The following is an 11216-nucleotide window of genomic DNA, read 5'->3' as shown; positions in this document are numbered from 1 at the left end:
TTCCACCAGTAAACATCTGTTTATTTTCACTCCTGCTAGTCCGTGTCTAAATCATTCACGGACTTAACACTGGCGACGAGTAAAGAAACGAACTTACCTGCAACTCAGCAGCAGCTCCGACGACGTTGTTGAAGGTCGGAGCCAGAAGAAAAAAAAGAAATAGAGGCCATTGAAACTCGAGAAACGGGCGTCGACCGTCAATCATCGGGTTCAAGGCTTTGCAGGAGCGACTTTCCAGAGCCAGCCTGGGTTCCTCGGTCCGTGGTTTCCCAGCTAATCGGGCTGGTGGCAGGTAGTGCTCTGATCCTTCCTGGGCTGCGGCGGGCTGAGGCTCGATCGGGTGGCCTTTCAACGGGGCCGGGCAGCGAGTCGGGAAGCAAAGAGAGAGAGAGAGGGTGGAGCACACAGGGCGCGGCCGGTGTTTCGAAGCCGGGCAGCGTTCGGATCTCAGAAGAGGGAGGGAAGTGTCCCAGAGGGTCTGCTACACGACGGGAAAATAATAAAAGAAAAAGAATACGCGCAAGAAACCGTGGAAAGCAGCGCTAACAACAGCGGGGAAGCAGACAAAGCGCGGGAGGCGCCATTTTGTTAAATCGGAGAAGAAGGCAAAGCGCGGGAGGCGCCATTTTAGATTTGCAAGATGCCGAAGACTGGCTCTATCACTGCTTTTGATAATACATTAGAGGACTGGACCACGTATGTGGAAAGAGTAGAGGTATATTTCGAGGCATACGATATAGCGGAGGGGAAAAAGGCATCGATATTGTTAAACTTAATGGGCGCTAGAACGTACGGCCTATTGCGGGATCTGATTACTCCAGCCAAACCGAAGGCGAAGAGTTTTAACGAAATTGTTGCTGTTCTACAGGAGCACTTAAACCCTGCACCGCTGTTGATAGCAGAAAGATTTAAATTCCACAGGAGAACTCAGCACAAAGATGAGAGCAATGCTGAGTATCTTATGGAACTACGCAAGCTATCAAAGCACTGCCAGTTCGGAGCAGGACTGGCAGGTACCCTACGGGACAAATTTGTCTGTGGACTCCTGAGTGAAGGAACACAGAAGAAGTTACTCGCAGAAAAAGAGCTGACGCTAGATCAGGCTTTCAGCGTGGCAGTATCGTATGAAGCAGCAGCCAGGGGAGCTGCAGAAATTCAACAAAAACCACAGGAATACGGCACCCACGAAATGACACGGGGATTTGCAAAATGTTATCGCTGCGGCAGAACTAACCATGACCAGAAGGACTGCTGGTCTAAAGACAAAATATGCAGACAATGTGGGAAGAATGGACACATTGCACGAGTTTGTAGGTCTGGGAAGAAGACCAGCGACAACAAAAAGGCTACTAAGGAACCGTAAAAGAAAGTACAAAAGATGACAGACAGTAGTTCCAAAGACCAGATGAGCGATAGTGAATCCGGAAACAGGAGACTAAGCTGTCTCAAACTTCACAATGTAATCGCAAAAGAGGATCACCGAACCATTTGGGTCACTCTCACGATAGCAGGGTCCCAAGTTAAAATGGAATTGGATACAGGATCAGCGCTAACCGTCATGAATCGACGAGACTACGAGCGGCTATTTTCACACATACCCTTGAGAGAGACATCCATCTTCTTGACGACGTATACGGGGCAAAAAGTATACCCCAGAGGAAAAATAAGGGTGCCTGTCGAATACAATGGCAAGAAAATACGGAAATTGTATCTCTACATACTGCCAAATGGGGGACCACCGTTATTGGGATGGGAATGGATCAGGAAGATAAACTTGGATTGGCATTCCATTCATGCAATGACGGTGGACGGTAAAAAAGATGACGACGTCACTCCTGGACGATTGTCAACAATCTTAGCTAATGCCAAAGAGGTATTTCAACAAGAACTGGGCACGCTTAAAGGCGTAACCGCCTTGTTAAAAATAGAAGAGAATGCAGTTCCCAAGTTTTTCAAAGCGAGACCGGTACCATATGCAATTCGCCCAGCCGTCGAGGCAGAGCTGGAGAATCTGGAGAAGGCGGGTGTGTTGTCTCAGGTCGACTGGAGCGAGTGGGCGACACCCATCGTTCCTGTCATGAAGAAAACGTTAACCAATAAGTCCGGAGAGCCAAGGAAGATTCGCATCTGTGGGGATTTCAAGGTGACGGTGAACCCTGTCCTTCACACAGTACAATATCCTCTTCCAAGGATAGAAGACATCTTCGCCTTACTGTCTGGAGGGAAGCATTTTACAAAAATTGACCTAGCACAAGCATATTTGCAGATGGAGGTTGAAGAGTCCTCCAGGAAGTATCTCACGATAAACACTCACAAAGGTCTTTACCAGTATCATCGATTGGTATTCGGAGTAGCATCGGCTCCGGCGATATGGCAAAGAGCGATGGAACAAGTCCTGCAAGGGATTCCGAGGACTCAGTGTTACTTGGACGACACCCTTGTAACAGGTGAAGATGACAGTGAACACCTTAACAACCTAGAACAGGTGCTCACTAGACTACGGGAACATGGGTTGCGAGCCAACCGCCCCAAGTGCAAATTTTTTAAGAAACAGATATTGTATTGTGGCCCCGTGATTGATGAAGAGGGGTTACATAAGTCCCCTGACAAAATTGAAGCGGTTGTTAAGGCCCCAGCGCCTGAAAATGTGTCGCAACTGAGGTCATTCCTCGGGTTGGTGAATTACTATCATAAGTTTTTGCCGAATTTGTCGACAATTCTGCACCCACTGAATGCCCTGCTACGAACGGGGGTAGCATGGAAATGGAGCGATGATTGTAAACGTGCTTTTCAGAAGAGTAAGGACTTAATCACTTGAAGGAAGTATTGGCTCACTACAACCCAGCACTGCCAATCAGGCTGGCGTGTGATGCGTCTCCCTATGGCATTGGGGCGGTACTGTCACATAAATTCCTTGATCGTTTGGAGAGGCCGATAGCTTTTGCGTCACGCTCGTTAACTTCTGCCTAGCGTAACTACGCCCAGATTGACAGAGAGGCCCTCAGCCTAATGTGGGGGGTGAAGAAGTTCAATCACTATCTGCACGGTCAAAAATTTACTCTACTAACCGATCATCAACCTCTTGTCCCCATTTTCAACCCTCAGAACGGCGTACCGATAATGACAGCACAACGGCTGCAGAGATGGTCCCTTTTCCTAGGGGCACACCAATATGACATCGAGTACAAAGGAACGAAACAGCATGGAAATACTGATGGATTGTCACGTCTACCGTTGCCGACGGTGGAAGAAGAAGACCTTGCAGTGGATCCAATGGAGTTATTCCACTCGACCATAGTCGAATGTCTCCCTGTGACGAATGCAAACATAGAAAAGGAAACATGGAATGACACGACACTATCACGGGTCTATGATTTAACGGTGAAGGGATGGCCAGCACATGGTGAACCACTGCTGCCAGCATTCTCGCTGAGAAGAGAACAGCTGTCAGTGTGCAGAGGAACCTTGATGTGTGGATCCAGAGTAGTAATCCCACCTAAGTTGACGGATAGAGTGCTCAATGAGCTTCATGAGGGTCATCTGGGTGGGGTAAAAATGAAGAGCTTAGCCAGAGCTTTTGTGTGGTGGCCGGGAATTGATAGAGAAATCGAAGAGATGATCAAGAGCTGTGCAGGATGCCAGAAGGTCCAAAACGCCCCACCACAAGCTCCTCTGCATCCATGGGAGTGGCCCTCATCTCCATGGCAAAGGGTGCACATTGATTTTGCTGGTCCCTTCATGGGCTCAAGGTTTTTAATTGCGGTGGATGCACATTCAAAGTGGCCAGAGGTAATAAAAATGTCCTCAACCACCACAGAAAAAACTATCACAGTTTTACGAACAATATTCGCCAGGAATGGGCTGCCTGAACAGATTAGCTCTGACAATGGACCACAGTTTGTGTCTGAAGAGTTCCGGAGGTTCTTAAAGAACAATGGTGTTAAGCATTACACATCTGCCCCATATCATCCAGCCACTAATGGATTGGCCGAGAGGTTTGTCCAAACATTCAAGAAGGCTATCAAGGCAATGTGTAATGAAGATGTACCCCTACAACACAAGGTGGACAACTTCTTGTTTGCCTACCGGAATGCGACACATGCGGTTACCAACCAACCTCCAGCCATGATGTTCTTCAATTGAAGACTACGATGCCGCTTGGATTTGGTTAAGCCAAACGTCCGAAGAGATGTGGAGAACAGGCAGTTTCAGAATATGAATGAAAGGCCGACCAGGAGTTTTAAGATAGGTCAACCAGTTTTGGCCCGGGACTACCGCACTGAGAAATGGCAGCCAGGAACGATTTGTACATGACAAGGACCTCTCGTGTATACCGTGGACGTTGGAGAGAGCATTGTAAGACGCCATGCTGACCAGATTCTAGAGTCACTGGAAAACGTCAACTCCACACCACGATCTGATACACCTGGTAATGAAATCGACGTTCCAATTGCAGCTACCGCAGAACCGGTAATATTGGAAGCAGATGAACCAAACAACGACATTGATTCCGACTCAACATTGCCAGAAGAACCTGTTCCCCCAAAGAGGCGTTATCCAGACAGAATCAGCAAGCCTCCTCAAAGACTAAACTTATAATTGCTTAAACTTAACCACTGTATCTAGTAACTGTAATTGTGATTGTAATTCGTTATCATTTAGTTGTTAAATGAATGTTATGTACTGTTTATCTAAAAGGGGAGGAATTGTTGTGTATGTACCTTTAAGAGAATAACTGGTCTCAGACTGCAGTACCGGCAGTGACCACCCCTGTATAAAAGGCGCCAGAGAGCCTCTGTTGTTTAGATTCGTTATGGATTTCCACCAGTAAACATCTGTTTATTTTCACTCCTGCTAGTCCGTGTCTAAATCATTCACGGACTTAACACAGACAGGATCAGGAAGCCTCCTCAAAGACTGAATTTATAAATGATTATTTTTAGCTGATGTAAATAGTACAAAGAAAATTGTAATTGTAAATTAGTTATTTAATTGTTAAAATGAATGTTATGTACTGTTTATCTAAAAGGGGAGGGATTGTAGTGTATGTACCTTTAAGAGAGGAACTATTGTTTACAGCCCCTGGACACTGCAGTACCAGTAGTGACCACACCTGTATATAAACCCGTGTAGTAATTTGTACAATTAGTTCCAGCATATCCTCTATCCAGTAAACACCTGTTATTACCGTTCTCCTGCAGTCCGTGTGTTATTTATACGCGGACATTACAACTACCTTTAGACTTGACTATTCCAACGCTCTCCTGACTGGCCTGCCATCTTCCACCCTCCATAAACTTGAGGTCATACATACCTCTGCTGCCCGTGTCCTAACTCGCACCAAAACCCTTTCACCCATCACACCTGTGCTTCCAAAATTATATCGCAACCCCACCTCCCCGCTCTCAGTGTGGCACGTGATTATTATTGGGGTATCAATGTTCGGTGTGGGGTGGTAGCACTGTGAGTGAGGATCCTGATACTGAATGTTCAGTGTGGGGTGGTAGCACTGTGAGTGAGGGTCCTGATACTGAATGTTCAGTGTGGGGTGGTAGCACTGTGAGTGAGGGTCCCGATACTGAATGTTCAGTGTGAGGTGGTAGCACTGTGAGTGAGGGTCCTGATACTGAATGTTCAGTGTGAGGTGGTAGCACTGTGAGTGAGGGTCCTGATACTGAATGTTCGGTGTGGGGTGGTAGCACTGTGAGTGAGGGTCCTGATACTGAATGTTCAGTGTGGGGTGGTAGCACTGTGAGTGAGGGTCCTGATACTGAATGTTCAGTGTGGGGTGGTAGCACTGTGAGTGAGGGTCCTGATACTGAATGTTCAGTGTGGGATGTTAGCACTGTGAGTGAGGGTCCTGATACTGAATGTTCGGTGTGGGGTGGTAGCACTGTGAGTGAGGGTCCTGATACTGAATGTTCAGTGTGGGGCGGTAGCACTGTGAGTGAGGGTCCTGATACTGAATGTTCAGTGTGGGGTGGTAGCACTGTGAGTGAGGGTCCTGATACTGAATGTTCGGTGTGGGGTGGTAGCACTGTGAGTGAGGGTCCTGATACTGAATGTTCAGTGTGGGGTGGTAGCACTGTGAGTGAGGGTCCTGATACTGAATGTTCAGTGTGGGGTGGTAGCACTGTGAGTGAGGGTCCTGATACTGAATGTTCAGTGTGGGGTGGTAGCACTGTGAGTGAGGGTCCCGATACTGAATGTTCAGTGTGGGGTGGTAGCACTGTGAGTGAGGGTCCCGATACTGAATGTTCAGTGTGGGGTGGTAGCACTGTGAGTGAGGGTCCCGATACTGAATGTTCAGTGTGGGGTGGTAGCACTGTGAGTGAGGGTCCTGATACTGAATGTTCAGTGTGGGGTGGTAGCACTGTGAGTGAGGGTCCTGATACTGAATGTTCAGTGTGGGGTGGTAGCACTGTGAGTGAGGGTCCTGATACTGAATGTTCAGTGTGGGGTGGTAGCACTGTGAGTGAGGATCCTGATACTGAATGTTCAGTGTGGGGTGGTAGCACTGTGAGTGAGAGTCCTGATACTGAATGTTCAGTGTGGGGTGGTAGCACTGTGAGTGAGGGTCCTGATACTGAATGTTCAGTGTGGGGAGGTAGCACTGTGAGTGAGGGTCCTGATACTGAATGTTCGGTGTGGGGTGGTAGCACTGTGAGTGAGGGTCCTGATACTGAATGTTCGGTGTGGGGTGGTAGCACTGTGAGTGAGGGTCCTGATACTGAATGTTCAGTGTGGGGTGGTAGCACTGTGAGTGAGGGTCCTGATACTGAATGTTCAGTGTGGGGTGGTAACACTGTGAGTGAGGGTCTCGATACTGAATGTTCAGTGTGGGGTGGTAACACTGTGAGTGAGGGTCCTGATACTGAATGTTCAGTGTGGGGTGGTAGCACTGTGAGTGAGGGTCCTGATACTGAATGTTCAGTGTGGGGTGGTAGCACTGTGAGTGAGGGTCCTGATACTGAATGTTCAGTGTGGGGTGGTAGCACTGTGAGTGAGGGTCCTGATACTGAATGTTCAGTGTAGGGTGGTAGCACTGTGAGTGAGGGTCCCGATACTGAATGTTCAGTGTGGGGTGGTAGCACTGTGAGTGAGGGTCCTGATACTGAATGTTCAGTGTGGGGTGGTAGCACTGTGAGTGAGGGTCCTGATACTGAATGTTCAGTGTGGGGTGGTAGCACTGTGAGTGAGGGTCCTGATACTGAATGTTCAGTGTGGGGTGGTAGCACTGTGAGTGAGGGTCCTGATACTGAATGTTCAGTGTGGGGTGGTAGCACTGTGAGTGAGGGTCCTGATACTGAATGTTCGGTGTGGGGTGGTAGCACTGTGAGTGAGGGTCCTGATACTGAATGTTCGGTGTGGGGTGGTAGCACTGTGAGTGAGGGTCCTGATACTGAATGTTCAGTGTGGGGTGGTAGCACTGTGAGTGAGGGTCCTGATACTGAATGTTCAGTGTGGGGTGGTAACACTGTGAGTGAGGGTCTCGATACTGAATGTTCAGTGTGGGGTGGTAACACTGTGAGTGAGGGTCCTGATACTGAATGTTCAGTGTGGGGTGGTAGCACTGTGAGTGAGGGTCCTGATACTGAATGTTCAGTGTGGGGTGGTAGCACTGTGAGTGAGGGTCCCGATACTGAATGTTCAGTGTGGGGTGGTAGCACTGTGAGTGAGGGTCCTGATACTGAATGTTCAGTGTGGGGTGGTAGCACTGTGAGTGAGGGTCCCGATACTGAATGTTCAGTGTGGGGTGGTAACACTGTGAGTGAGGGTCCCGATACTGAATGTTCAGTGTGGGGTGGTAGCACTGTGAGTGAGGGTCCTGATACTGAATGTTCAGTGTGGGGTGGTAGCACTGTGAGTGAGGGTCCCGATACTGAATGTTCAGTGTGGGGTGGTAGCACTGTGAGTGAGGGTCCTGATACTGAATGTTCAGTGTGGGGTGGTAGCACTGTGAGTGAGGGTCCTGATACTGAATGTTCAGTGTGGGGTGGTAGCACTGTGAGTGAGGGTCCTGATACTGAATGTTCAGTGTGGGTGGTAGCACTGTGAGTGAGGTCCTGATACTGAATGTTCAGTGTGGGGTGGTAGCACTGTGAGTGAGGGTCCTGATACTGAATGTTCAGTGTGGGGTGGTAGCACTGTGAGTGAGGGTCCTGATACTGAATGTTCAGTGTAGGGGTGGTAGCACTGTGAGTGAGGGTCCTGATACTGAATGTTCAGTGTGGGTGGTAGCACTGTGAGTGAGGATCCTGATACTGAATGTTCAGTGTGGGGTGGTAGCACTGTGAGTGAGGGTCCCGATACTGAATGTTCAGTGTGGGGTGGTAGCACTGTGAGTGAGGGTCCCGATACTGAATGTTCAGTGTGGGGTGGTAGCACTGTGAGTGAGGGTCCTGATACTGAATGTTCAGTGTGGGGTGGTAGCACTGTGAGTGAGGGTCCTGATACTGAATGTTCAGTGTGGGGTGGTAGCACTGTGAGTGAGGGTCCTGATACTGAATGTTCAGTGTGGGGTGGTAGCACTGTGAGTGAGGGTCCTGATACTGAATGTTCAGTGTGGGGTGGTAGCACTGTGAGTGAGGGTCCCGATACTGAATGTTCAGTGTGGGGTGGTAGCACTGTGAGTGAGGGTCCTGATACTGAATGTTCAGTGTGGGGTGGTAGCACTGTGAGTGAGGGTCCCGATACTGAATGTTCAGTGTGGGGTGGTAGCACTGTGAGTGAGGGTCCGATACTGAATGTTCAGTGTGGGGTGGTAGCACTGTGAGTGAGGTCCTGATACTGAATGTTCAGTGTGGGGTGGTAGCACTGTGAGTGAGGGTCCCGATACTGAATGTTCAGTGTGGGGTGGTAGCACTGTGAGTGAGGGTCCTGATACTGAATGTTCAGTGTGGGGTGGTAGCACTGTGAGTGAGGGTCCTGATACTGAATGTTCAGTGTGGGGTGGGAGCACTGTGAGGAGGGTCCCGATACTGAATGTTCAGTGTGGGGTGGTAGCACTGTGAGTGAGGGTCCTGATACTGAATGTTCAGTGTGGGGTGGTAGCACTGTGAGTGAGGGTCCCGATACTGAATGTTCAGTGTGGAGTGGTAGCACTGTGAGTGAGGGTCCCGATACTGAATGTTCAGTGTGGGGGTGGTAGCACTGTGAGTGAGGGTCCTGATACTGAATGTTCAGTGTGGGGTGGTAGCACTGTGAGTGAGGATCCTGATACTGAATGTTCAGTGTGGGGTGGTAGCACTGTGAGTGAGGGTCCTGATACTGAATGTTCAGTGTGGGGGTGGTAGCACTGTGAGTGAGTGTCCAGATACTGAATGTTCAGTGTGGGGTGGTAGCACTGTGAGTGAGGATCCTGATACTGAATGTTCAGTGTGGGGTGGTAGCACTGTGAGTGAGTGTCCAGATACTGAATGTTCAGTGTGGGGTGTTGGTAGCACTGTGAGTGAGGTCCCGATACTGAATGTTCAGTGTAGGGTGGTAGCATGTGGTGAGGGTCCTGATACTGAATGTTCAGTGTGGGGTGGTAGCACTGTGAGTGAGGGTCCTGATACTGAATGTTCAGTGTGGGGTGGTAGCACTGTGAGTGAGGGTCCCGATACTGAATGTTCAGTGTGGGGTGGTAGCACTGTGAGTGAGGGTCCTGATACTGAATGTTCAGTGTTGGGTGGTAGCACTGTGAGTGAGGGTCCTGATACTGAATGTTCAGTGTGGGGTGGTAGCACTGTGAGTGAGGGTCCTGATACTGAATGTTCAGTGTGGGGTGGGAGCACTGTGAGTGAGGGTCCCGATACTGAATGTTCAGTGTGGGGTGGTAGCACTGTGAGTGAGGGTCCTGATACTGAATGTTCAAGTGTGGGGTGGTAGCACTGTGAGCATGAGGGTCATGATACTGAATGTTCAGTGTGGGGGGTAGCACTGTGAGTGAGTGTCCTGATACTGAATGTTCAGTGTGGGGTGGTAGCACTGTGAGTGAGGGTCCCGATACTGAATGTTCAGTGTGGGGTGGTAGCACTGTGAGTGAGGGTCCTGATACTGAATGTTCAGTGTGGGGTGGTAGCACTGTGAGTGAGTGTCCGATACTGAATGTTCAGTGTGGGGCGGTAGCACTGTGAGTGAGGGTCCGATACTGAATGTTCAGTGTGGGGTGGGAGCACTGTGAGTGAGGGTCCTGATACTGAATGTTCAGTGTGGGTGGTAGCTCTGTGAGTGAGGGTCCTGATACTGAATGTTCAGTGTGGGGAGGTAGCACTGTGAGTGAGGGTCCTGATACTGAATGTTCAGTGTGGGGTGGTAGCACTGTGAGTGAGGGTCCTGATACTGAATGTTCAGTGTGGGGAGGTAGCACTGTGAGTGAGGGTCCTGATACTGAATGTTCAGTGTGGGGTCGGTAGCACTGTGAGTGAGGGTCCTGATACTGAATGTTCAGTGTGGGGAGGAGCACTGTGAGTGAGGGTCCTGATACTGAATGTTCAGTGTGTGGGAGGTAGCACTGTGAGTGAGGGTCCTGATACTGAAATGTTCAGTGTGGGGTGGTAGCACTGTGAGTGAGGGTCCTGATACTGAATGTTCAGTGTGGGGTGGTAGCACTGTGAGTGAGGGTCCCGATACTGAATGTTCAGTGTTGGGTGTAGCACTGTGAGTGAGGTCCTGATACTGAATGTTCAGTGTGGGGTGGTAGCACTGTGAGTGAGGGTCCTGATACTGAATGTTCAGTGTGGGGTGGTAGCACTGTGAGTGAGGGTCCCGATACTGAATGTTCAGTGTGGGGTGGTAGCACTGTGAGTGAGTGTCCGATACTGAATGTTCAGTGTGGGGCGGTAGCACTGTGAGTGAGGGTCCCGATACTGAATGTTCAGTGTGGGTGGTAGCACTGTGAGTGAGGGTCCTGATACTGAATGTTCAGTGTGGGGTGGTAGCACTGTGAGTGAGGGTCCTGATACTGAATGTTCAGTTGTGGGGTGGTAGCACTGTGAGTGAGGAGTCCTGATACTGAATGTTCAGTGTGGGGGTGGTAGCACTGTGAGTGAGGGATCCCGATACTGAATGTTCAGTGTGGGGTGGTAGCACTGTGAGTGAGGGTCCTGATACTGAATGTTCAGTTGTGGGGTGGTAGCACTGTGAGTGAGGGTCCTCGATACTGAATGTTCAGTGTGTGGTGGTAGCACTGTGAGTGAGGGTCCCGATACTGAATGTTCAGTGGGTTTGGT

The sequence above is a fragment of the Somniosus microcephalus genome, chromosome 3 (genome assembly GCF_052327205.1).
Source record: "Somniosus microcephalus isolate GS21.2 chromosome 3, FLI_Smic_1.0, whole genome shotgun sequence".
In the NCBI taxonomy this organism is placed as follows: domain Eukaryota; kingdom Metazoa; phylum Chordata; class Chondrichthyes; order Squaliformes; family Somniosidae; genus Somniosus; species Somniosus microcephalus.
Note: the sequence above shows the minus strand (reverse complement) of the source record.